Below are 24,921 nucleotides of genomic sequence, written 5' to 3'. Positions count from 1 at the left end.
AAATGACACTCACCTTCCCCTGCAATCCCCCGCCGTCCTCCCCAGCCTTCCTGCAGCCATTCTTCCGCTGTCCTCTCGCTCTGTGCTCGGCCGATGCCGGCACCTTCTTCCGGTTCCCTTCCCTGCAAGAGCCGGGTCGCAGGAGGGTGGAATACAGTGTAATCTGTTACAATTACAACTTTGTATCATGCCATTTCATCTAGAGGCTTTTCCAGTGCCCTGCCTGTACTTTTTGAGGTACTTTGTGCCTGGGAAATTGATAACGTCCATGGCGTCCAAAAAGCATTCTTTTAGCTCAAAAACGCTTTTGGACGAACTGGAAAACAGCGACGGTGTATCAGAATTATTTGAAGAACTGAGCGATAGCGATTCATGGGAAAATTCATCATCCGGTACTAAAAGTGACAACAGCGACGATTCTGCGACTGAGCTCAGCGATGTGCGGACTTGGTGCTCTATTGACTGCGATACAGATCAGGCAGCGCCCCCGAGTACAGATTCCTCTGCATAATGAAATATCTCCACTTCGAAAACAATGAAGAATTTGATGAAATGTATTATTATTACATTATAATTTATGATTTCGTGTTTCAAACTTTATCATACCCGGGATGTCCACTAGACTCTTGTTTGGACAGATTTAAGTGAGTTATTCCTAAGAATTACAGGCCTAAAATATAGAACATATTTCCATGCAAAACAATGTAATGCTTTTAGCACAGAAATTCTGACATAATCAGACCACCAGGGAGGTTAAATAGATTTTTGTGTGCCAGATGTGCATACTAATTTGCACATTAACACGTGCATGCACAGGCACAGCCTTGAATTTACAGGAGTTGCACTAAGCGCATATGCAGATCTTTGGGCACAGGCATACACTTGTAAGGCTACATTCAGACAACTTCAGAGTGATGGCCAGTAGATTCTTGCAGGGGGTTGTAAATGCTCATTGCACACACTGTGGTGACACATACAAACAGACCGCAGGTAATCAGTCACTTTGTATGTGGTCATAGCCAGAGCGTTGCTGTGTCAATAGACGGTGTTTAGCCATTTAGGCCCTGTTCACACCTGAGCGTATTTCAGCTCGTAAAACGCTCATCTCTGAAGTCTCAAATAGCCCAACAAGCAAAATCCCATTCATTTCAATAGCCCCTGTTCACATCTGAGCGTTTTGTCTCCAGAAAAAAAACGCCTGAAGCTCAAAAAAGTACATGAGCTTCTTTTTTGGCTGATTACAAGCGTTTTTGTTAGATATCAATGCCTTCCTCCAAACACATGCAAAAAACGCCTGAAAAAAGCCCCCAAAAAACGCCTGAAAAAGCCCTGAAAAAACACCTGTAAAAAGCCCAAAAAAGCACCTGAAAACGATACGCTCAGGTGTGAATGGAAAGGACATTGTGAAATAAATGTAATTTCTTCAGAACAGTTATGAATCTGCTTTTTTTTACTTATTAAAAAAAAAAAATTGTATTACATGTTAACCTATATAGTGTGATCACAAATATACACTTTACAGCATGGTAGTTTTGGAATAAGATGATGCCTTTTATCGAATGCCATTTTTTTTTTTTTACAGCTCTGGGTCACATTTTACCAGCCCCAACTTGTTCGCTCAGCTGTAGAAAGGTCTCTTGCTGCTCTTCAGATGGATTATGTTGATTTACTTATTATCCATTTCCCTATACCATTAAAGGTAAGCATTAGGCTACATTCACACCTGAGCGTAGCGTTTTTCGCGCGTTTTTTACCGCGATTTTACCGCGATTTTTGCGGTGTTTTTTACCGCGATTTTACCGCGATTTTTACCGCGATTTTTGTGCAGGCGTTTTTAGATTGAATAGAGATCAATGGAAAACGCCTGTAATCTGCCCAAAAAGAAGCTCATGTACTTTTTTGAGCGTTGGGCGTTTTGTAAACAGCGTCAAAACGCTCAGATGTGAACAGGGGCCATTGAAATGAATAGGATTTGTCTTGTTGGGCGTTTTGAGAGCTGATCCTAGAGCAGAAAAACGCCCCAAAAACGCCTACATGTGAACGGAGCCTTATTGTGTAGCGTGACAAGTTGTGTCTTTAGATTACCCCATTGTTCTACCAATAGACTGGACCCCAATACAAATGTTGGCATTTAGCATAGCTAGGATTCCTACATAGAAGGAGATTCCTAAAGTGGACCTATCAGTAACTTTATGGATGCAGAGAGACCAGCGTGCCCCCTTTCAATGCAGAGAGACCAGCATGCCCCCTTTCAATGCAGAGAGACCAGCATGCCCCCTTTCAATGCACAGTGACCAGCGTGCCCCCTTTCAATGCACAGTGACCAGCGTGCCCCCTTTCAATGCACAGTGACCAGCATGTCCCCTTTCAATGCACAGTGACCAGCGTGCCCCATTCAATGCAGTGACCAGCGTGCCCCCTTTCAATGCACATGTGGCAGAGGATGCCAAGCCCATAGCGAGATAGGAGACAGATACACATACACCTTGATCTTACCTATACAAGATTATTACTACTTGTACTATTCTGGACCCTCTGCGGTCTCATCCTTCCTGTGTAATACAGGTTGTTACATGGATATATCCCTCTCCCCCTCACGGGAGTAGTTTATACTGAGCCAATTTCTTCTGCCGGTTATCGTGGTGCCTCCCTGGTTCCTCTGGGCGGATGCTACTACTCCTTTCATACTCTCACGGACTTCGCAGCCCCGGAACGGGCCTGTGGGAATTTGGGCATTCCTCCCAATGGTAGCAATACCATCTTTTAGCTGACAGACCAATCCAACCCATAGGGATAGACGCTAAGGATATACTAGGTACTGTATCTGGAGCTTTGGGTGACCCCTGAAGAAGGGCTCTTTTGCCCGAAACGCGTAGGGTCGGTTCCGGTTCCACGATCACCTTGTACTCCTAAGCGCCCCTATTGTGTTCGGTAATTGGTCTGTCATATGCATGCATATTTTTATGCCCTGTGATGTTATTGATTTATGTTATCATTGTATGTATTTTGTATTAATAAAGATATTTTATGCATAACACAGTGTTCAGTGGCATTTACAGTCCCATACACAGGGGAATCTTTTCTTGTTTTCAATGCACAGTGACCAGCGTGCCCCCTTTCAATGCACAGTGACCAGTGTGCCCCCTTCAAAACAGTGACCAGCGTGCCCCCTTCAAAACAGTGGCCAGCGTGCCCCCTTCAATGCAGTGACCAGCGTGCCCCCTTCAATGCAGTGACCAGTGTGCCCCCCCTTCAACGCAGAGACCAGCGTGCCCACTTCAATGCAGAGACCATCGTGCGTGCCCCCTTTCAATGCAGAGACCATCATGAGTGCCCCCTTTCAATGCAGAGACCAGCATGCATGCCCCCTTCAATGCAGAGACCATCGTGCGTGCCCCCTTTCAATGCAGAGACCATCGTGTGTGCCCCCTTTCAATGCAGAGACCAGCGTGCCCCCTTCAATGCAGAGACCAGCATGCCCCCTTCAATGCAGAGACCAGCGTGCGTGCCCCCTTCAATGCAGAGACCAGCGTGCGTGTCCCCTTCAATGCAGAGACCAGCGTGCGTGCCCCCTTCAATGCAGAGACCAGCCTGCCCCCTTTCAATGCAGAGAGACCAGCGTGCCCCCTTTCAATGCAGAGAGACCAGCGTGCCCCCTTTCAATGCACAGTGACCAGCGTGCCCCATTCAATGCAGTGACCAGCATGCCCCCTTTCAATGCACAGTGACCAGCGTGCCCCCTTTCAATGCACAGTGACCAGTGTGCCCCCTTCAAAACAGTGACCAGCGTGCCCCCTTCAAAACAGTGACCAGCGTGCCCCCTTCAATGCAGTGACCAGCGTGCCCCCTTTCAATGCACAGTGACCAGCGTGCCCCCTTTCAATGCACAGTGACCAGCGTGCCCCCTTCAAAACAGTGACCAGCATGCCCCTTTCAATGCAATGACCAGCGTGCCCCCTTTCAATGGAGTGACCAGCATGCCCCCTTCAATGCAGAGACCAGCATGCCCCCTTCAATGCAGAGACCATCGTGCGTGCCCCATTTCAATGCAGAGACCATTGTGCATGCCCCCTTTCAATGCACAGACCAGCATGCATGCCCCCTTCAATGCAGAGACCATCGTGCGTGCCCCCTTTCAATGCAGAGACCATCGCGCATGCCCCCTTTCAATGCAGAAACCAGCGAGCCCCCTTCAATGCAGAGACCAGCGTGCATGCCCCCTTCAATGCAGAGACCAGCGTGCGTGCCCCCTTCAATGCAGAGACCAGCGTGCGTGCCCTCTTCAATGCAGAGACCAGCGTGCGTGCCCCCTTCAATGCAGAGACCAGCGTGCGTGCTCCCTTCAATGCAGAGACCAGCGTGCGTGCCCCCTTCAATGCAGAGACCAGCGTACGTGCCCCCTTCAATGCAGAGACCAGCGTACGTGCCCCCTTCAATGCAGAGACCAGCGTGCGTGCCCCCTTCAATGCAGAGACCAGCGTGCGTGCCCCCTTCAATGCAGAGACCATCGTGCGTGCCCCCTTCAATACAGAGGCCAGCGTGCGTGCCCCCTTCAATGCAGAGACCAGCGTGCGTGCCCCCCTTCAATGCAGAGACCAGCGTGCGTGCCCCCTTCAATGCAGAGACCAGCGTGCGTGCCCCCTTCAATGCAGAGACCAGCGTGCGTGTCCCCTTCAATGCAGAGACCAACGTGCGTGCCTCCTTCAATGCAGAGACCAGCGTGCGTGCCCCCTTCAATGCAGAGATCAGCGTGCGTGCCCCCCTTCAATGCAGAGACTAGCGTGCGTGCCCCCCTTCAATGCAGAGACCAGCGTGCGTGCCCCCTTCAATGCAGAGACCAGTGTGCGTGCCCCCTTCAATGCAGTGTGGCCCCCACCCCCGAGACCAGTGCACTTACCTGCAGCAGCAGTGGTGGCGGCGGCTTCTCCTCAGTCCCCTGGCGTCTCCTCGAGTCCTCCCGCCTCCTCCTCAGCCAATGGCATGGGGTTTGCCTTGCAGCCAATCAGGAAGCGAGTATTAGATCCACTTCCTGATTGGCCAGGAGGAGGATCCGTGTGACAATAGCGAATTTTCATTCGCTATTGTCACACAATGGGTGTGCCTGGGGCGCACTGCTCTGCACCCCGGGCCACCCTTTGCTGAAGCCTAGGACCGACCGCCACTGTAAATGAATAAATTATCTAGCGCTCCGCGGGCCGGATTAAAAGGTCCGCCGGGCCGTATACGGCCGTGTTCCGTAGTTTGCCCATTCTTGGTCTAGGACATTATTTTCCATTTTCATTATGGTATCTTATCAAATGATTTTAGCCCAGGGAACAAACTCTGACACTGGATGAGACATGAATAAACATGGAACCGACCTTCAGGAAAAACGGATAAAGGCATTGTCAGGGTGAGTCCTGTGATCTCTGTTAGAGGTGATAAATACTTAGAAGTTTTAGGCCTCATGCACACTGTGCGTTTTTACAGCTGCTGTTTTTGGCATCAGATGTTTTTTTCTGCAGCCAGTAAACTCCCCAGTATATTACCCTATGTGTCCATGCACACATAGGCTATTATCAGCAGTTTTTAGCAGGGAGTATAGTTTTGGTAAAAAAAAAGCTAAAAAATGCTACAGCTAAAAAAAGCTGAAAAACGCTACTGCAAAACAGCCGAAAAACGTCTTCTACAGCTAAGGCTTTCTACTGACGTTTTGATAATGTCTAGTGTGCATGAGGCCTTACAGTTACACATTATTTTAGCATTCGGGTACTGAAAGCAAAAATACAAAAATATATTTAATGCTAGGTCCACTCCAACAAAATATGGTCCCTTAAAAGTAAAATGCTTTGGTCTTTTTTAAAAAAACATGTTGATAAATTAAAGCTTTAGTCTTTTAATTATGTGTGAAAAAGAAGAATAAATAGTCCAACACTTGCGGCTGTGCATCAATGTGATCAAAATTTGCAAAAATGCCATAATAAAAAAACATCCTGCTTGATATTTTATTACAAATAATGTAGCCCAGGTCATCCGAGTTGAACCACAGGTGACTGTGTTCATGTTTTTTGTCTGTTTAGCCAGGAGCCAACCTCTTTCCAAGTGATGACAAAGGTATATTCTTGTTTGACAGTGTTGACCTCCGACAGACCTGGGAGGTGAGTACATTTGGCATTCTGGATCCAGAATTATCAAAGTGCACATGGCAAGATCTTGCACAGAGCAAAAGAAATAGTATTTTTCCCAGCACACTTACCAGCTAGCCAGAAAAATAAAAACTAATTGCACGGTTTGCATTTAAAACAGAGGTTTTAGTTGCACAATATTTGCAAATATTCATGGGAGCTGTACTACTTTGTCAAGGCTTCTCTGTATAGTGTGGTCCCAGCTTCAGTCTATAAGAGCCTCCATGTTGGAGCATATATAGCAATGGATAAGCTGAGGGCAGGTATTTTGAGAAGCAGCCCATTTCTTAGTGCAGGCACAAGGACACATTAGAAGCCCAGGACAGCACAATGGCAGTTCTAGGCATGCAATGTGTCCCTGCACCAATTCTATGGAGACATACCAGAGAGCAAGAGGAAATGTCTACAAAATTGGTGGAATTTCAGTCTTGGACAATTTTTTCAAAGGTGATCACACTCTCCTGACCTCTAGTTCTGGTTACCACTGTAACATTTTGTATTTCTCCTCAGTTTCTGTCTCTCTAACAGAGGTGATCGGGACAGTTAGAGAGGTAGATCTAGCCAGAGGGAGCATAAACTCCAAAAAAACCTGACAGGTGTTCTAATCCTTCCACACTCTATCCAAAACGAAAAAAAAAAAAACAACATAAAACATGATCTGGCTATATATACACTTTAAAACTACAACGTATAATGGTTTTGGGAATAATTTATTCTAGTTGTTTTTATTCTTTTTTTTTTTTTAAGATTCTATTCATTAATTGTTTATATTAGAAGGTACAAAACAAAGCTTATTGGGCATACCCAGGCTTACACAGTTACATACAAAAGAAACAAAAACAGCGCAAAAGGCACCAAAAAACAATTATTGGCAACCAAATATCCATGAGAAGTACCGCTCATAAATAGCTATAGAATCAGAAAGGGCAATGGGCAGGTTCACTCCACTAAGTAGGCAATACTCTAAGGATAGCGAAGGAGTAAAAATGATATGGGGCAAATCATCCCAAAGTGTCACCTGTGGGGGTGTGGGGGTGGTTGTTGTTTTTACTCTTAACCTATCTCCTCTTAACATTCTTAACATGAAATGAAAATCTTACCCATTTGTATTCATTTTTCTATTTTCCTAAATTTGTTGTGTGGATGTGGGGATGCATGAACTGCTTTTGGTCCAACAAGGTTCATGTTAAATATTTACCAAAATGTGTATATATATATATATATATATATATATATATATATATATATATATATACAGTGGGTACAGAAAGTATTTAGACCCCCTTAAATTTTTCACTCTTTGTTATATTGCAGCCATTTGCTAAAATCATTTAAGTTCATTCTTCTTCCTCATGAATGTACACATAGCACCCCATACTGACAGAAAAACACAGAATTGTTGACATTGTTGCAGATTTATTAAAAAAGAAAAACTGAAATATCACATGGTCCTAAGTATTCAGACCCTTTGCTCAGTATTTAGTAGAAGTCCCCTTTTGATCAAATACAGCCAGGAGTCTTTTTGGGAAAGATGCAACAAGTCTTTCACACCTGGATTTGGGGATCCTCTGCCATTCCTCCTTGCAGATCCTCTCCAGTTCTGTCAGGTTGGATGGTAAACGTTGGTGGACAGCCATTTTTAGGTCTCTCCAGAGATGCTCAATTGGGTTTAAGTCAGGGCTCTGGCTGGGCCATTCAAGAACAGTCACGGAGTTGTTGTGAAGCCACTCCTTCGTTATTTTAGCTGTGTGCTTAGGGTCATTGTCTTGTTGGAAGGTAAACCTTCGGCCCAGTCTGAGGTCCAGAGCACTCTGGAGAAGGTTTTTGTCCAGGATATCCCTGTACTTGGCCGCATTCATCTTTCACTCGATTGCAACCAGTCGTCCTGTCCCTGCAGCTGAAAAACACCCCCACAGCATGATGCTGCCACCACCATGCTTCACTGTTGGGACTGTATTGGACAGGTGATGAGCAGTGCCTGGTTTTCTCCACACATACCGCTTAGAATTAAGGCCAAAAAGTTCTATTTTGGTCTCATCAGACCAGAGAATCTTATTTCTCACCATCTTGGAGTCCTTCAGGTGTTTTTTAGCAAACTCCATGCGGGCTTTCATGTGTCTTACACTGAGGAGAGGCTTCCGTCGGGCCACTCTGCCATAAAGCCCCGACTGGTGGAGGGCTGCAGTGATGGTTGACTTTCTACAACTTTCTCCCATCTCCTGACTGCATCTCTGGAGCTCAGCCACAGTGATCTTTGGGTTCTTCTTTACCTCCCTCACCAAGGCTCTTCTCCCCCGATAGCTCAGTTTGGCCGGACGACCAGCTCTAGGAAGGGTTCTGGTCGTCCAAAACATCTTCCATTTGAGGATTATGGAGGCCACTGTGCTCTTAGGAACCTTAAGTGCAGCAGAAATCTTTTTGTAACCATGGCCAGATATGTGCCTTGCCACAATTCTGTCTCTGAGCTCTTCAGGCAGTTCCTTTGACCTCATGATTCTCATTTGCTCTGACATGCATTGTGATCTTGAAGGTCTTATATAGACAGGTGTGTGGCTTTCCTAATCAAGTCCAATCAGTATAATCAAACACAGCTGGACTCAAATGAAGGTGTAGAACCATCTCAAGGATGATCAGAAGAAATGGAAAGCACCTGAGTTAAATATATGAGTGTCACAGCAAAGGGTCTGAATACTTAGGACCATGTGATATTTCAGTTTTTCTTTTTTAACCGGTTGCCGACCGCCGCACGACTATATACTGCGGCGGTCAGCCCCGGCCAGGCAGAGTGACGTATCGGTACGTCACTCGCCTGTCACTGACTTGCGAGCCTATAGCGAGCGGGCGCGCGCCCGCCGAGGCGCGCGCCCGCCGCGGCTCGTTCACAGGCAAGTCAGTGCGTGTGACCGGCGGACTCGATGTCCGCCGGCCACACTACGATCGCTCCTGTGAAGGGAGAAAGACAGAGCAGCTTGTGTAAACAAGCTGCCTGTCAGTTCTCCCTGTGTAAAAGTAAAGATCTGACCGTTCTACTATGTAGAACGGTTGATCTTTGCTTTTACACCAATAGCAATGTCCCTACACAGTAGAAAGCACGCCCCTAGGACACACTTAACCCCTCCCTTCCCAATAAAGTTAACCCCTTCCCTGCCAGTGTCATTTTTGCAGTAACAGTGCATATGTATAGCACTGATTACTGCAGTAATGTCACTGGTAACCCCAAAAGTGTCAAAAATGTCAGTCAAGGGTCCGATCTGTCCGCCGCAATGTCGCAGTACCGAAAAAAAAATCGCAGATCGCCGCCATTACGCGTTAAAAAAAAAAACACCAAAAATGACAAAAATCTTTCTCTTTGTTAGTAAACGCGATAACTTTTGCGCAAACCAATCAAAATACGCTTTTTGCGATTTTTTTTACCAAACATAGGTAGCATAAAACAAATTGGCCGAAAAATGTTAAAAAATTTTGATTTTTACTTTTTTTTTTGGGGAATTTCATATAAAAAAATGTGAAAAATATTGTTATTTTTGCAAAATTTACGCTCTTTTTTTGTTTATAGCGCGTGATCAAAAAATCGCACAGGTGATCAAATACCACCAAAAGAAAGCTCTGTTTGTGGGAAAAAAAGGACGTCAAATTCGTTTAGGTACAGCGTCGCACGACCGCGCAATTGTCCGTTAAAGTCACGCAGTAAAAAATCGCAAAAAAACCCCTGGTCCTTTAGCAGCCAAATCCTCCGGGGCTTAAGTGGTTAATAAATCTGCAACAATGTCAACAATTCTGTGTTTTTCTGTCAGTATGGGGTGCTATGTGTACATTCATGAGGAAGAAGAATGAACCTAAATGATTTTAGCAAATGGCTGCAATATAACAAAGAGTGAAAAATTTAAGGGGGTCTGAATACTTTCCGTACCCACTGTATATATATATACACAGTATATATATATATATATATAAATAAAGCTTTTGACTGTCTTTTGGCTTAGGCGATGGAGCAATGTAAAGATGCCGGATTGGTCAAATCCATCGGGGTGTCCAATTTTAACCGACAACAGTTGGAGTTGATCCTGAATAAACCAGACCTGAAATACAAGCCGGTCTGCAATCAGGTAGATGTGTTTATATTTTATTTATTCCACACACCAATTTTTTTAATTACCGGATTGCGGCTTCTGGTACCCAGTGGCTTTGAGTATCATGTAATTGTTATGCGATTACATGATCACAATGTACAGTGAGGAAAAAAAGTGTTTGATCCCCTGTTGATTTTGTATGCTTGCCCACTGACAAAGAAATGATGAGTCTATAATTTTAATGGTAGGTTTATTTTAACAGTGAGAGACTGAATAACAACAAAAATATCCAGAATTACACAGGAGAATCTTGTCAATGATCTCAAGGCAGCTGGGACCATAGTCACCAAGAAAACAATTGGTAACACACTATGCCATGAAGGACTAAAATCCTGCAGTGCCCGCAAGGTCCCCCTGCTCAAGAAAGCACATGTATAGGCCCGTCTGAAGTTTGCTAATAACCATCTAAATGATTCAGAGAACTGGGTGAAATTGTTGTGGTCAGATGAGACCTAAATTGAGCTCTTTGGCATCAACTCAACTTGCCATGTTTGGAGGAGGGGGAATGCTGCCTATGACCCCAAGAACACCATCCCCACCGTCAAACATGGAGGTGGGGGTGTTTTTCTGCTAAGGAGACAGGACAATTTCCTTGCATCAAAAGGATGATGGACAGGGCCATGTACCTTCAAATCTTGAGTGAGAACCTCCTTCCCTCAGCCAGGGCATTGAAAATGGGTCGTGGATGGGTATTCCAGCATGACAATGACCCAAAACACATGGCCAAGGCAACAAAGGAGTGGCTCAAGAAGAAGCACATTAAGGTCCTGGAGTGCCTAGCCAGTCTCCAGACCTTAATCCCATAGAAAATATATGGACGGAGCTGAAGGTTTGAGTTACCAAACGTCAGCCTCGAAACCTTAATGACTTTGAGAGGATCTGCAAAGAGGAGTGGGACAAAATCCCTCCTGAGATGTGTGCAAACCTGGTAGCCAACTACAAGAAACGTTTGACCTCTGTGATTGCCAACAAGAGTTTTGCCACCAAGTACTAAGTCATGTTTTGCAAATTTTTTTGCAAATACTTATTTGACTCATTAAAATGCAAATCAATTTATAACTTTTTTTAAATGTATTTTTCTAGATATTTTTGTTGTTATTCTGTCTCTCACTGTTAAAATAAACCTAGCATTAAAATTATAGACTGATCATTTCTTTGTCAGTGGGCAAATGTAAAAAATCAGCAGGGGATCAAAAACTTTTTTCCCTCACTGTATGAACTTTTTTCCCTCACTGTCAAATGTCTCATAGTGACACTGTACTATTCTGGGGGGTTGATCAGGATTTTTTTTTTATATTTTGATTGCTGTTACAGCGATGATCACTGTAACAGCAATATTTTGAACTGTCATGAATGGGTTTCATTCATAACATCTGTGCTTATTATTTTGATGCTGTGATTTGCTCACTCATGGCACCCTGTACCATGTGCTAGCTGTGGGCCAATCACAGCACACAATAGTAATCACAGCTGTTATGAATGTAACCCATTCATTACAGTTCAAAATATTGCTGTTACAGTGATCATCGCTGTAACAGCAATCAAAATATAAAAAAATAAATCCTGATCAACCCCCCAGAATAGTACAGTGTCACTAAGAGACATTTGACTATGTAGCACTGAACTACTCTGATGAAAGCATGTAAAAAAAATATTTAAAAAAAGAAAAAAAAAAGAATAAAAGGTTAAAAAATTGAATAATAAATGTATTAATTTATTTTAACATGCTGTCATCAGTCAGTATCCCTGATCACCTTCACAATAGTCATATGATGATGCTGTTCTACACTGGTGAAATTATGTTAAAAAAAAAGGAGGGAGGGCATAGAGTCCGGGTGGCGAGTCGGCGATCCGACCCAGCCATTTTGCCACAGTGCCACTACTTCACTTGTGACTTTTGCCAGACTGGCACAATATATATTTAAAACAACCAGTTACAAAAAGATATAGACTCTACCACCACCACAGGGCACTGGGCAGCAGGAAGTCCACCACCACCAGTCCACCAACGCACACAGCCAGCCCAGAAGAGGAGAGAGGCACAGACAGGCAGGCCTGAGGCCTGCAGGAGGATGGAGCCAGAGGGACCCAGACAACAGTGTGCCAGCCAGTGCCTGCCAGGCCACACCACCAGCAAGCCCAGCACAGCAGGTACCAAAAAAAAAAAAAAAACATCACAGTCAGTCACAGGCAGTCAGGAGTCAGGACTCCCACCAGCCACCAGCCACCACACCACTACCAGTGTGCCACACCACCACCAGCAGCCAGCCAGTCCAGAGACAGCAGCAGCCAGCAGGTACCAAAAAAAAAAAGGTTACTTAAGTCAGGAGGACTCAGACCCCCACCACCAGTGTGCCACGCCACCACCAGTGTGCCACGTCACCACCAGTGTGCCATGTCACCACCAGTGGGCCACGCCACCACCAGTGTGCCACACCACCACCAGCAGCCAGCCAGTCCAGAGATAGCAGCAGCCAGCAGGTACCAAAAAACAAAAAGGTTACTTAAGTCAGGAGGACTCAGACCCCCACCACCAGTGTGCCACGCCACCACCAGTGTGCCACGTCACCTCCAGTGTGCCATGTCACCACCAGTGTGCCACGCCACCACCAGTGTGCCACGCCACCACCAGCCAGACAGCCGCCCACCACCAGCAACAGCCAGCCAGTCCAGGCAGCAGCAGCTACCAAAAAAAATTACATTTACTTTGCTGAGTAACTAATTACTTTTTCAATGTGGTAACTGAGTCAGTAACTTTTGGGAGAAGTAATTTGTAACTGTAACTAATTACTTTTTTAAACTAAGATGAGCAACACTGATGGCCACGGACAGAAATGCTAGGGGGTGTTTTTCAACGTGATTTCTCAGCAAAATAAAGCATGAAGACATAGATGGATGGATGAGTTTGCTTTGAACATTAAAAAAGTGTTTTTGGTTTGTGGTGCTCAGATGCAGTATAGTTCAGCTTTAGGTAATTAAAGGGTAATTGAAGGGATTTTAGTTTTTTTCAATGAGAACATATTTGAAGTTATCATTGTAATCATAGGAAATACTAATTTTTGTGCAATTTATCTTTATTGTCATATATATGGGTGTAAATCTCGCGCTGTCCTGAGAGATATAGATGTAGATACCCTTAATGCCGCTTGTACTTATTACTGCTAACCGCACAGTTAAAAGGACAAAAAATAGGGGGTGAAGGTGAAGGTGCTCTTCACCTATGGGTGTGCTACATGCTCACCTCAACCTTTCAGGTAATGCGCCTTTAGATCTATAAAAGATCCGATCACTCCTCCTCTCCTCCTCTTCTTCTTTGGATGTATATGGTGGGATATAGGGGATGATGGTCTAATCCTCCTGGATCAGATTAGAGGCCCTCTGGTGGTGCTTCGGATCTCAAAATAAGGGGCCAATGTAGTGTAGTATTTTTCAATCCAAAATGTATTAAATAAAAAAATCGTAACAACTCACATTTAAGACTGCCGTTCTGAGCTTGACTGCAATAAGCCGCGGGACTTTTCCTTTCCCTTAAGAAGTCACGTGAGCGATCGTGACGTAACGTGTAGGGCATAGCACCGGACGTGAGGTTACAGGACACGGAAGTAAGTCCCGTGGTTTATTGCAAACAAGCTGGAAGAGGAAGATCAGCGTTTCCTCTGTTGTTTTGGGACACTTGCACACTTAATAATATTATTTGGCACCTTATCCCAGGATTTGAAACACACAGACCTTGGTTTACATTTACACTGAACACTTTATTGGCACATTTATATATCTGTGTAATTCTAATGAACACATTATCACCATAAGCACCTTAATATATTTTTATTTATTTATACACTTTTCTTTATATTATCGATTTGATTATATTGTAGATCATTATATTATTTTATTTGAGCACTTTAATATTTACTGTTATATGGTATGAATTTTTATATTTATTTAGGAAGATACATAACATAACAATAGTTTTTTTATGTATTTATTCTGATAGATCACATTGAATATTTATTATCCATCGCACAACAATTTTATTTATTTATTATCCATTGCACTATTTTTTATCAACATTATTTCCACTACTATTCTATTAGATTTATCACCACTGAGGTAATTGTACAGTACACAGAAATCCCTTGAAGCGCGGTACTTCCCCCCCCTATTTTTTATCTTTATTGTCAAGTGAAAAGGAATAATTGATAGATTATAGAGAGATAAAAGGTGGAAAAAAAATATACAGGTTTCAGGTGTCCCACACAAGGGTTCTTTAGATCGTAGATATGAAAATGGTTATATTGCAAAGCCTAGGATTATTTGTACAATTTACATCACATCATGTATACAGACTGGTCAGAAAGAAAGAAGAGAGAAAGAAAATCTAAAATTTTAGACATGTTACCAGTACAGTAGCTCAGGGCCTGGCTCACAGTTTCCGCTCTAATTCATCCCAAAGGTGTTCTATCGGGTTGAGGTCAGGACTCTGTGCAGGCCAGTCAAGTTCTTCCACCTCAAACTCACTCATCCATGTCTTTATGGACCTTGCTTTGTGCACTAGTCCAAATCATTTGGTTAAGGGGGATTATGGTGTGGGGTTGTTTTTTAGGGGTTGGGCTTGGCCCCTTAGTTCCAGTTGAGGGAACTCTTGAGGTGTCAGCATACCAAGACAACTTTATAGCAACAGTTTGGGGATGCCCCCTCCTGTTCCAACATGACTGCACACTGGTGCACAAAGCAATCTCCATAAAGACATGGATGAGCGAGTTTAGGGTGGAGGAACTTGACTGGCCTGCACAGAGTCCTGACCTCATCCTGATATAACACCTTTGGGATGAATTAGAACTCAGACTTGGAACCAGGCCTTCTCATCCAACATCAGTGCCTGACCCAGGGGCGGATCCAGAGTCTAGTCTCGGGAGGGGCACTGCCAGAAAATAAGGTGTTACTTACAGAACTGTATTTAACATAGTTTACAGTCCTCAAAATAAAAAGTAAAATCAATAGGGAAAAAAAAAATGTAAAGTGCCCCGTCCCTCCGAGCTCGCGCACAGTAGCGAATGCATACGCAAGTCGCACCCGCATATGTAAACAGTGTTCAAACCACATTTGTGAGGTATCGCTGTGATCGTTAATGCGAGAGCAATAATTCTAGCACTAGACCCTCTCTGTAACTCTAAACTGGTAACCAGTAGAAATTTTTAAAGCTTCGCCTATGGGGATTTTAAAGTACCAAAGTTTGTCGCTGTAGCACCCTCTTAGGTAGGTGCTAGAGAGTGAGTATAGTTTTGGATGTGTCTGCCTATCAGAGGAGCAGCAGGCAAATTCTATATGTCTTTCTGCTTAATCTGTGATCTTTGGCTGGTGAGCAGAGTCCTGGAGGGAGGGTGGCGGCTGCCTCCTCCTCTGTAGCAGTGGCACATGGTCACAGGCGGTCGGCCTGGGGACCAGAAGGAAGGAGCTGAACCCAGAGGTCCAGGAGAGCTAACTGAGGGGGAGACCCTAGAAAAAAAGTGTCGTGAGTACAGGGGATCGTGTCTAGGGACCAGACCTGAGGGGGGCCACCCTGTTGTAGAACAGTCAGAGGACGGGTGCAGGGCCGGCCTTTGTGGTGTGCAAGCTGTGTGGCCGCACAGGGCGCTATGGGCAACAGAGGCGCCGTGCAGCCATCACAGCTTGCAGATGATCAGGCCGCACAGCGGGAGGTAAGCGGTGTCCGCGACCTGGACAGGGTTAACACAAGCCGCCGCTTACCTCCCGCTGTGCGGCTGTGCCTCGGTCTCCTACTGCTGCAGTCTGAGCTGTGTATTACACACAGCTCAGCCACAGAGACGCTGCTGCTGACTGATCCCTCCTCCTCTCTGCAGGGACGCCAGAGGAGAGAGATTGTCAGCTCCTCCTCCTTCTCCTCCCGCCCCTTCTCCTCCCGCCCCTTCTCCTCCTCCTCCTGGGTCTGCCCCATCCACACTCTCCGGGATGTGTGGGCGGGAAGTTTAAAGAAAAAAAAGGCCTCAGACAGCGTGAGCCTCCATACTGGGTAAGTAAGCTCTCTCTCCTGCAACAAATGTAAGGGGGGCTTTGTGTGGGGGGTTTCTGATGTAAGGGGGGGTCTCTGATGTAAGGGGGTCTCTAATGTGAGGGGGGCTTTGTGTGGGGGTCTCTGATGTAAAGAGAGCCTCTGATGTGAGGGGGGCTTTGTGTGGGTGGGTCTCTGATGTGAGAGGGGCTCTGTGTGGGGGGCTTTGTGTAGGGGGTCTCCGATGTAAGGGGGGCTTTGTGTGGGTGGGTCTCTGATGTAAGGGGGGTCTCTGATGAGAGGGGGGCTTTGTGTGGGGGTCTCTGATATAAGGGGGTCTGTGTGGGGGAGCTCTGATGTAAGGGGGGCTTTGTGGAGGGTCTCTGATGTAAGGGGAGCTCTGTGTGGGGGGGGTCTCTGATGTAAGGGGGGCTCTGTGTGGGGGGGCTCTGATGTAAGAGGGGCATCTGATATAAGGGGGGCTCTGTGGGGGGTCTCTGATGTAAGGGGGGCTCTGTGTAGCAGGGTCTCTGATGTAAGGGGAGCTCTGTGTAGCGGAGTCTCTGATGTAAGGAGAGCTCTGTGTAGCGGGGTCTCTGATGTAAGGGGAGCTCTGTGTGGGGGGGGTCTCTGATGTAAGGGGGCTCTGTGTGGGGGGTCCCTGATGTAAGGGGGGCTCTGTGTGGGGGATCCCTGATGTAAGGGGGGCTCTGTGTGGGGGTCTCTGATTTAAGGGGGTCTATGATTTAAGGGGGGGCTCTGTGGGGGGTCTCTGTAAGGGGGGCCTCTGTGGGGGTCTCTGATGTAAAGGGGGGCCTATTTGGGGGTCTCTGATGTAAAGGGGGGCTTTGTGAGGGTCTCTGATATAAGGGGGCCTCTGTGAGGGTCTCTGATGTAAAGGGGGGCCTCTGTGGGGGTCTCTGATGTAAAGGGGGGCCTATTTGGGGGTCTCTGATGTAAAGGGGGGCTTTGTGAGGGTCTCTGATGTAAGGGGGCCTCTGTGAGGGTCTCTGATGTAAGGGGGGGCTCTGTGAGGGTCTCTGATGTAAAGGGGGGCTCTGTGAGGGTCTCTGATGTAAGGGGGGCCTCTGTGAAGGTCTGTGATGTAAGGGGGGCTCTATGAGGGTCCCTGATGTAAGGGGGGCCTCTTTGAGGGTCTGTGATGTAAGGGGGTTCTCTGATGTTAGGGGGGTGTCTCTAATGTAAGGGGGGTCAAGTTATTAGTGATCATAAAAAAAGAAAAGTCAAATAAAGTGCACAAAAGGTGCAAGAAAATGTGCGGGGCGCGTGCGGGGGCGCCACAGGATTAGCTCGCACAGGGCGCCTGAACACCTAAGGCTAGCCCTGGACGGGTGTCAGTTGGTGGAAAGAAAGGGGATACTGGTCGGGTATCCTGAAGATAGTTGTTCAAGCAAGTCTTCTATACAGAGATTTAACCTAAAATTAATCTAGTGGCAAGGTGAATCTACAGTCTGGCTGCAAGAAGTCCTCATCCATTCTGAATAGTTCAATTTTGGAGTATCCCACTAACAACTAGCCTAACAGTTTTTTTCCTTACCTAGGATAAACTCATTATATAGGATAAATGTCATCACGCTTCCTGTTGTGTCTCAAGTAAGGGAAGTCTCTCAGTGGATCACACATCGCAAAGAAAACCCTGACAGTGGTCTTTTTATCCCCTATGCTATCAGTGGTGTATTTAGGTTTTGTGCTGCCCTAGGCCTGACTAAACTTGGGCACCCCCTAATTTAAATATGACCCAACCCTTCCTGTAAAGGCCACACCCCTTCATGTTTATGACCCACCCTGTTATCTGTAAACCACAGACTACAACCAGTTTTTCAGTGCCCATCAGTTTCCATAAGTTCAGCCTCATCAGTGCAGCCTTATGAGTGCAGCCTGATTACTGGCCATCAGTGCAGCCTCATCAGTGGCCATCAGTACAGCCCCGTCTGTGGCCATTAGTGCAGCCTATCAGTGTATCATATCAGTGCCCATCAGCGCAGCCTCATCAGTGGCAGTCATTGCAGCCTCAGAATGTCAATACAGTACAGAATATCAATGCAGCCCCATCAGTGAAGCTTATCAGTGCCCACTTTTTTGCTGCCCCCCTGCAAAGTGCCGCCCTAGGCCTGGGCCTTGTTGGCCTAGGCCAAGATACAGCACTGTATGCTATCACTCCCAAACTACATACATTTTTAACCACTTTAAGACCGTAAGGATTTGCCTCCTTCCTGACCAGGCCCTATTTTGCGATTCGGCACTGCGTTAATTTACCGGACAATTGCGTTGTCGTGCGATGCTGTACCCAAATGTATGTCCTTTTTTCCCCACAAATAGAGCTTTCTTTTGGTGGTATTTGATCACCTGTGCGATTTTTATTTTTTGCGCTATAAACAAAAAAAGAGCGACAATTTTGAAAAAAAAAAAAAAAATATGTATATTTTTCACATTCTGCTATATGACATTCTCAAAAAAAAAAAAAAAATCAATTTTTTTTTTTTACATTTTAGGCCAATTTCTTTTCTGCTACATATTTTTGGTAAAAAAATCGCAATAAACGTATTTTGATTGGTTTGCGCAAAAGTTATTGTGTCTACTAACTACGGGAATGATTTATGTAATTTGTATTGTTTTTTTTTTTTTTACTAGTAATGGCGGCGATCTTCGATTTTTTGCGGGACTGCGACATTGGACCCCTAACTGACATTCTTGACACTTTTGGGGATACCAGTGACATTACTACAGTAATCAGTGCTAAAAATATGCACTGTTACTGTAATAATGCCATTGGCAGGGAAGGGGTTAACACTGTGGGTGATCAAGGGATTAAATGTGAGCCTAGGGGAGTGATTCTAACTGTGGGGGGGGGGCGTGGCTTCTGAAATGACCATAGAGACATGTGATCCTATACAGAAGGATCACATGGGCTCTATGATTATTCCAGGGAGAAGGACAGTCAACTGTGTTTATAACAGCTGCCCATCCTTCTCCCTCAGCGGGGAACGATCGTGGGTTTCAGGCGGCAATCGGAGCCGCCTGCCCGCTGCATCGGCTTGCCCGCTGCATCGGCTTCCCCGCTACCAAGTGGGGGCGGGAGCTCGCCGCCCCCTAGCTTCCTGTGTGCAACCGACGTAGGTCTATGTTGGTTTGTGCAGCAGAGCCACCCTGCCGCAGTAAAAAGGCGACGGGTGGTCGGGAAGTTGTTAAGTGGATTTCCTGATAATATGAACACTGCCGTTAGGAAAGGAAGGAAAGAAAGCAAAATCACAACTGATGAGATCCCAGACAGCAATAAAACCTAAATGAGTTTCTGACCATTCTCTACCCAAACCAAAATGAAAAAGAATGTTGTTGGCTGAAGTTCCCGTTTTTTTTTTTTTTTTTATACAAACTTTTTTTTATTGAAAAAGAAAAAGGATTTCTCACAATTATTTGAAGCAACATTGGTTATATCCCTAACCCTAAATCCTGAAGTTCCAGTTTAGCCCTCTGGATAGATAGGGGGATCTACTTACTGACATACTGTATAGATGTTGCCAAAGTGAAACCTACAAACTAAAATGTTGCAATGTGTCTTTATTAGAACTTACGTTTATTTACCAAACCTTTTACCGACAGGTGGAATGTCAGCCTTACCTTAATCAGAATGGAATGCTGGAGTTTTGTAAATCAAATAATATTGTTCTTGTGGCCTATGGGGTACTAGGATCACCAATTGGGTTTGGAGCTTCTTGGTAAGATCAGTTACTATAGTTTTTGGTTAAAAGGTAAGCTATGCTTTGTAAAGGAGGTTTTAACAGTCTAATAGTGAATCCAAAGTGTCTCATTTTCTGACCCCTTTGTGTGATTTGCTGTAAAAGATATGATGTTTTAGTGTCTCCCGAATGCTGCTGTTCTTCATTAAAAGTGATTGTAAACCCTCACCTTGTAAAACAACCCATTCAGTTTAAAATAGAAATGAAAGGCAAAACATTTGTGTATAGATATATATAAAAAAAAAACTGTTATTAATACCCTTTTTCCCTTTTTTATAAGTGATCAAATTCCCTCTGTTCTCAGCTGCATAAGAGCTGGGGGAGGAGAAAAAGCAGTACACTGAGCTTCCCAGTGAAAGACAGTGCAGGGGGGTGTGTTAGGATAAGTCTGGTCATTGGAGGAGAACAAGCTGAGTTCCCAGCATAGCTAAAGAACTGACCACAGTGTGTTCTCCTGCTTAGTGTGGTCAGTTATTTATAGGAAAGCAGCGGGACTGGCAGGAGCACCAGAAATTTCAAACAAAGAAAGCAATACAAAGAGAAAAGGATACATTTTTTTCATAGAAGTTCATGGTACAGCAGGCACATCAGTAATATGAAATGTTGGGTTTTACAAATTATTTAACCACTTAAGCCCCAGAGGATTTGGCTGCTCAAAGACCAGGCCTATTTTGCGATTCGGCACTGTGTGACTTTAACAGACAATTGCGCGGTCGTGCAGCGCTGTACCCAAATGAAATTGACGTCCTTTTTTTCCAACAAACAGAGCTTTCTTTTGGTAGTATTTGATCACTTGTGCGATTTTTACTTTTTGTGGTATAAACAAAAAAGGAGCGACAATTTTGAAAAAATAACAATATTTTTCAAATTTTTTTATATGAAATTCCCCCCCAAAAAAATTTAAAAATCTAAAATTTTTAACATTGTAGGCCAATTTGTTTTCTGCTACATATGTTTGGTAAAAAAAAATCGCAATAAGTGTATTTTGATTGGTTTGCGCAAAAGTTATTGCGTCTACTAACTACGGGAAAGATTTATGTCATTTTTATTGTTTTTTTTTTTACTAGTAATGACAGCGATCTGCAATTTTTTTTGCGGGACTGCGACATTGCGGAGGACAGATCGGACCCTTGACTGACATTTTTGACACTTTGGGGGGTACCAGTGACATTACTACAGTAATCAGTGCTATAAATATGCACTGTTACTGTAAAAATGACACTGGAGGGGAAGGGGTTAACTTTATTGGTGATCAGTGGGTTAAATGTATCCCTAGGGGCAGTGCCGTAGCGTGGGTTGTCAGCACCCGGGGCAAGGCAAGTAATTTGCGCCCCATAACCCGCGGGATTTTAGCACTCGAGTCTCTTCCACTAGATTAGTTAAAGAAACCCTTACCCCCTAAGCACATGTATTGTTTGTTATGAAAATACTGATGTAATTAAAGTAAAATGCATCTAAATACAAGTTTGAATGACCAGCGTGTCCCCTTTCAACGCAGAGAGACCAGTGTGCCCCCTTTTAATGCAGAGAGACCAGCGTGCCCCCTTTCAATGCAGAATGACCAGCGTGCCCCCTTTCAATGCAAAAAGACCAGCGTGCCCCCTTTCAATGCAGAGAGACCAGCGTGCCCACTTTCAATGCGGAATGACCAGCGTGCCCCCTTTCAATGCGGAATGACCAGCTTGCCCCCTTTCAATGCAGAGAGACCAGCGTGCCCCCTTTCAATGCAGAGAGACTAGCGTGCCCCCTTTCAATGCAGAATGACCAGCGTGCCCCCTTTCAATGCAGAGAGACCAGCGTGCCCCCTTACAATGCAGAGAGACCAGCGTGCCCCCTTTCAATGCAGAATGACCAGCGTGCCCCCTTTCAATGCAGAATGACCAGCGTGCCCCCATTCAATGCAGAATGACCAGCGTGCCCCCTTTTAATGCAGAATGACCAGCGTGCCCCCTTTCAATGCAGAATGACCAGCGTGCCCCCTTTCAATGCAGAGAGACCCGCTTCCTGATTGGCCAGGAGGAGGATCCGTGTGACAATAGCAAATTTTCATCCGCTATTGTCACACAATGGGTGGGCTCGGGGCGCACTGCTCTGCGCCCCAAGTCCACCCTTTTTTGAAGCCTATTAGAGCCTCTGGCTCTAATCAGCTGATTAACCACCTCAATACTGGGCACTTAAACCCCCTTCCTTCCCAGACCAATTTTCAGCTTTTAGCGCTGTTGCAATTTGAATGACAATTGCACGGTCATGCAACACTGTACCTAAACCAAATTTGTGTCATTTTTTCCCCACAAATAGAGCTTTCTTTTGGTGGTATTTGATCACCGTCAGGTTTTTTCTTTTTTGGTGCACAAATAAAAAAAGACTGAAAAGTTTGAAAAAAAAAAAAAAAAAGTTTTTTGTTTAGGTTATAAAATTTTGTAAATAGATATGTTTTTTCCTGCACTGATGAGCACTGATGATGCCGCACTGACAGGCACTGATGAGGAGACACTGATGGGGTGGCACTGATGGGGTGGCACTGATATGCAGCACTGATGGGCACTGATAGGTAGCACTGATATGCAGCACCGATGGGCACTGATATGTGGCACTGATAGATAGCACTGATATGCAGCATTGTTGGGCACTGATAGGCAGCGCTGATGGGCACTGATAGGCAGCACTGATGGGCACTGATTGGCGGCACTGATGGGCACTGATAGGTGGCACTGTTGGGCGGCTATGATCGGCACTGATCGGCACTGATGGGGGGCACTGATCGGCACTGATGGGGGGCACTGATGGGCACTGATAGGCGGCACTGGTGGGCAGTAATGGGCACTGGTGGGCGGCACTGATAGATGGCAATAACGGCACTGGTGGGCAGCACTGATAGATGGCATTGGTGGGCAACACTGATAGGGAGGGCACTGGGGGGCTCTCTGAGCCCTGCTTGACATCCCTGGTGGCCATGGTGGGCATCCCTGGTGGTCATGGGTGGGCATCCCTGGTGGCTTAGTGGCACCCAGGCTGTACTGGTAATCAATCATCTGATTACCAGCACAGACCCCCCCTGTGATCAGTGAGTAATTAGAAATACTCACTGATCACCCCAGCAGCAGCACCGATCCTCTTCTCTTCTCCTCACTGACAGGATCTGTCAGGAGGAGAAGAGATCGAAGCCGTTACAACGGCTCTATTTACATTACATGATGGCTGTGATTGGACACAGCCGTCATGTGATCAGGAGGGCCAATCACAGGGCCCTCCTGCCGAATGATGTTGCTCTGTGTCCGAGGGACACAGGCACATCGAGATCGCGCCGCTGCGCGTGCCCGCGGCGGCGCAATCTCTCTCCTTCTGAAGGACGTTCCGGAACGTCCATTCAGAAGGACGAGACTCCCACCCGGCCGTATATTTACAATGGCCCGGGTGGGAGGTGGTTAAAAAACAAAACCCCACTCTGTGACAGCGCCAGGCTGCTGACTCACTCGCTGCTAAACTGACTGAGCAGTGAGGAGAGGCGGCATAAGCGGGGCTTGGCTTTCAACGCCACCCCACCCTACACCAATGGACAGGTGAGGCACAGTCCAGCCCCGCCCCTAGCTGACCCGAGCTATTTTCAGCCATAGGGCGGCCGCGCTGGACATCTCCCAGCCTAAAGATGGAGGCAGCCGCAGACAGTGTGTGAACTGTGTATGTCAGAGTCAGACAGACAGATTGACACTGCGGATGTGCCCCCCCCCCCAGATGTTGCGCCCGGTGCGGCCAGCCCCCCCTGCACCCCCTACGCTACGCCACTGCCTAGGGGCGTGATTCTAACTGTGGGGAGCGTGGCTTGTGTTGTAACCACAGAGACATACAATCCTACATAGCAGGATCATATGATCTCTGCAGTTACACCAGGGAGAATGACAGGCGGCTTTGTTTACATTAGCCGTCTGCCTTTCTCCCTTTCCAGCGGGAGATCGCGAGTGACCGGCGGACATCGGAGCCACCGGTCACTCGCGCGAGGATGTTAGTGAACGAACGGGGGCGGGAGCGCGCCTCCGGCGGTGCGCGCTCGCCCCCTAGAGGCTCGTGGGCGAGCGACGTAGCTCTACGTCGTTTTGCCTGTAGGGGGCTGACTGCCGCAGTAAATAGTCGTGCGGCGGTCGGCAAGCGGTTAATAAATCTGTAGCTTTATACCACCAAAATATTAAGCCCAAATGGCCCAGTCTGCTTGGGAGCTGGCACAACATTTTCACTGTCTTCCTTTTTGTGTTGGCAAGAGTGGGTAGTGCACTTTAGAGAAAAGTGAAAGGAAAGGAGAGGAATGAAAGTCCAGCACTAGTAGCCAATTTGTTTCTGTTGCAGTGCATAGTGCTGACAGTAAACATACAGGCAAGGAGGGTAGAGGAGAGAATTAATCTCAACATGGCACTGCTACTCCCACATTCTCCAACCAGAAGCCTAAAGCTAGGTATACACGTACCGAAATTCAGCTGGTACAACAGGACCTGACCAAATTTCCATATGTGTGCAGTTCTGTCTGTTCAGCAAAAGCCAATCTAAAGGCCGGCTTCTATTAACCACTTCTGGACCGGAAGGTTTTCCCCCTTAATGACCAGGCCATTTTTTGCGATTCGGCACTGCGCTACTTTAATTGACAATTGCACGGTCGTGTGACACTGTACCCAAATACATTTGATGTCCATTTTTTCCCACAAATAGAGATTTCTTGTGGTATGTGATCTCCTCTGCGATTTTTATTTTTTTGCATTATAAACAAAAAAAGAACGACCATTCTGAAAGAAAAACCCCAATATTTATTTTTGTACATCACGGGACACAGAATTGTACGAATCATAATGTATGGGTTATATAGCCACCCAATT

The 24,921-nt window shown here is 45.9% G+C and overlaps 1 pseudogene across 1 annotated transcript in view; it reads left to right on the top strand.

The window, feature by feature from the left end:
- The window catches only part of LOC309552733 (aldo-keto reductase family 1 member C23-like protein), a 103,688-nt pseudogene that overhangs the window by 11,860 nt on the left and 66,907 nt on the right, over positions 1–24,921 (top strand). The window contains exons 4-7 of the transcript in view: positions 1,583–1,699; positions 6,060–6,137; positions 10,148–10,270; positions 19,926–20,041. The product of the transcript in view is annotated as an aldo-keto reductase family 1 member C23-like protein (transcript). The remainder of the gene's footprint in view (positions 1–1,582; positions 1,700–6,059; positions 6,138–10,147; positions 10,271–19,925; positions 20,042–24,921) is intronic.

The sequence above is a fragment of the Pelophylax lessonae genome (genome assembly GCF_965119305.1).
Source record: "Pelophylax lessonae genome assembly, chromosome: 4".
NCBI lineage: Eukaryota > Metazoa > Chordata > Amphibia > Anura > Ranidae > Pelophylax > Pelophylax lessonae.
Note: the sequence above shows the minus strand (reverse complement) of the source record. Positions and strands in the feature narration are given on the sequence as shown.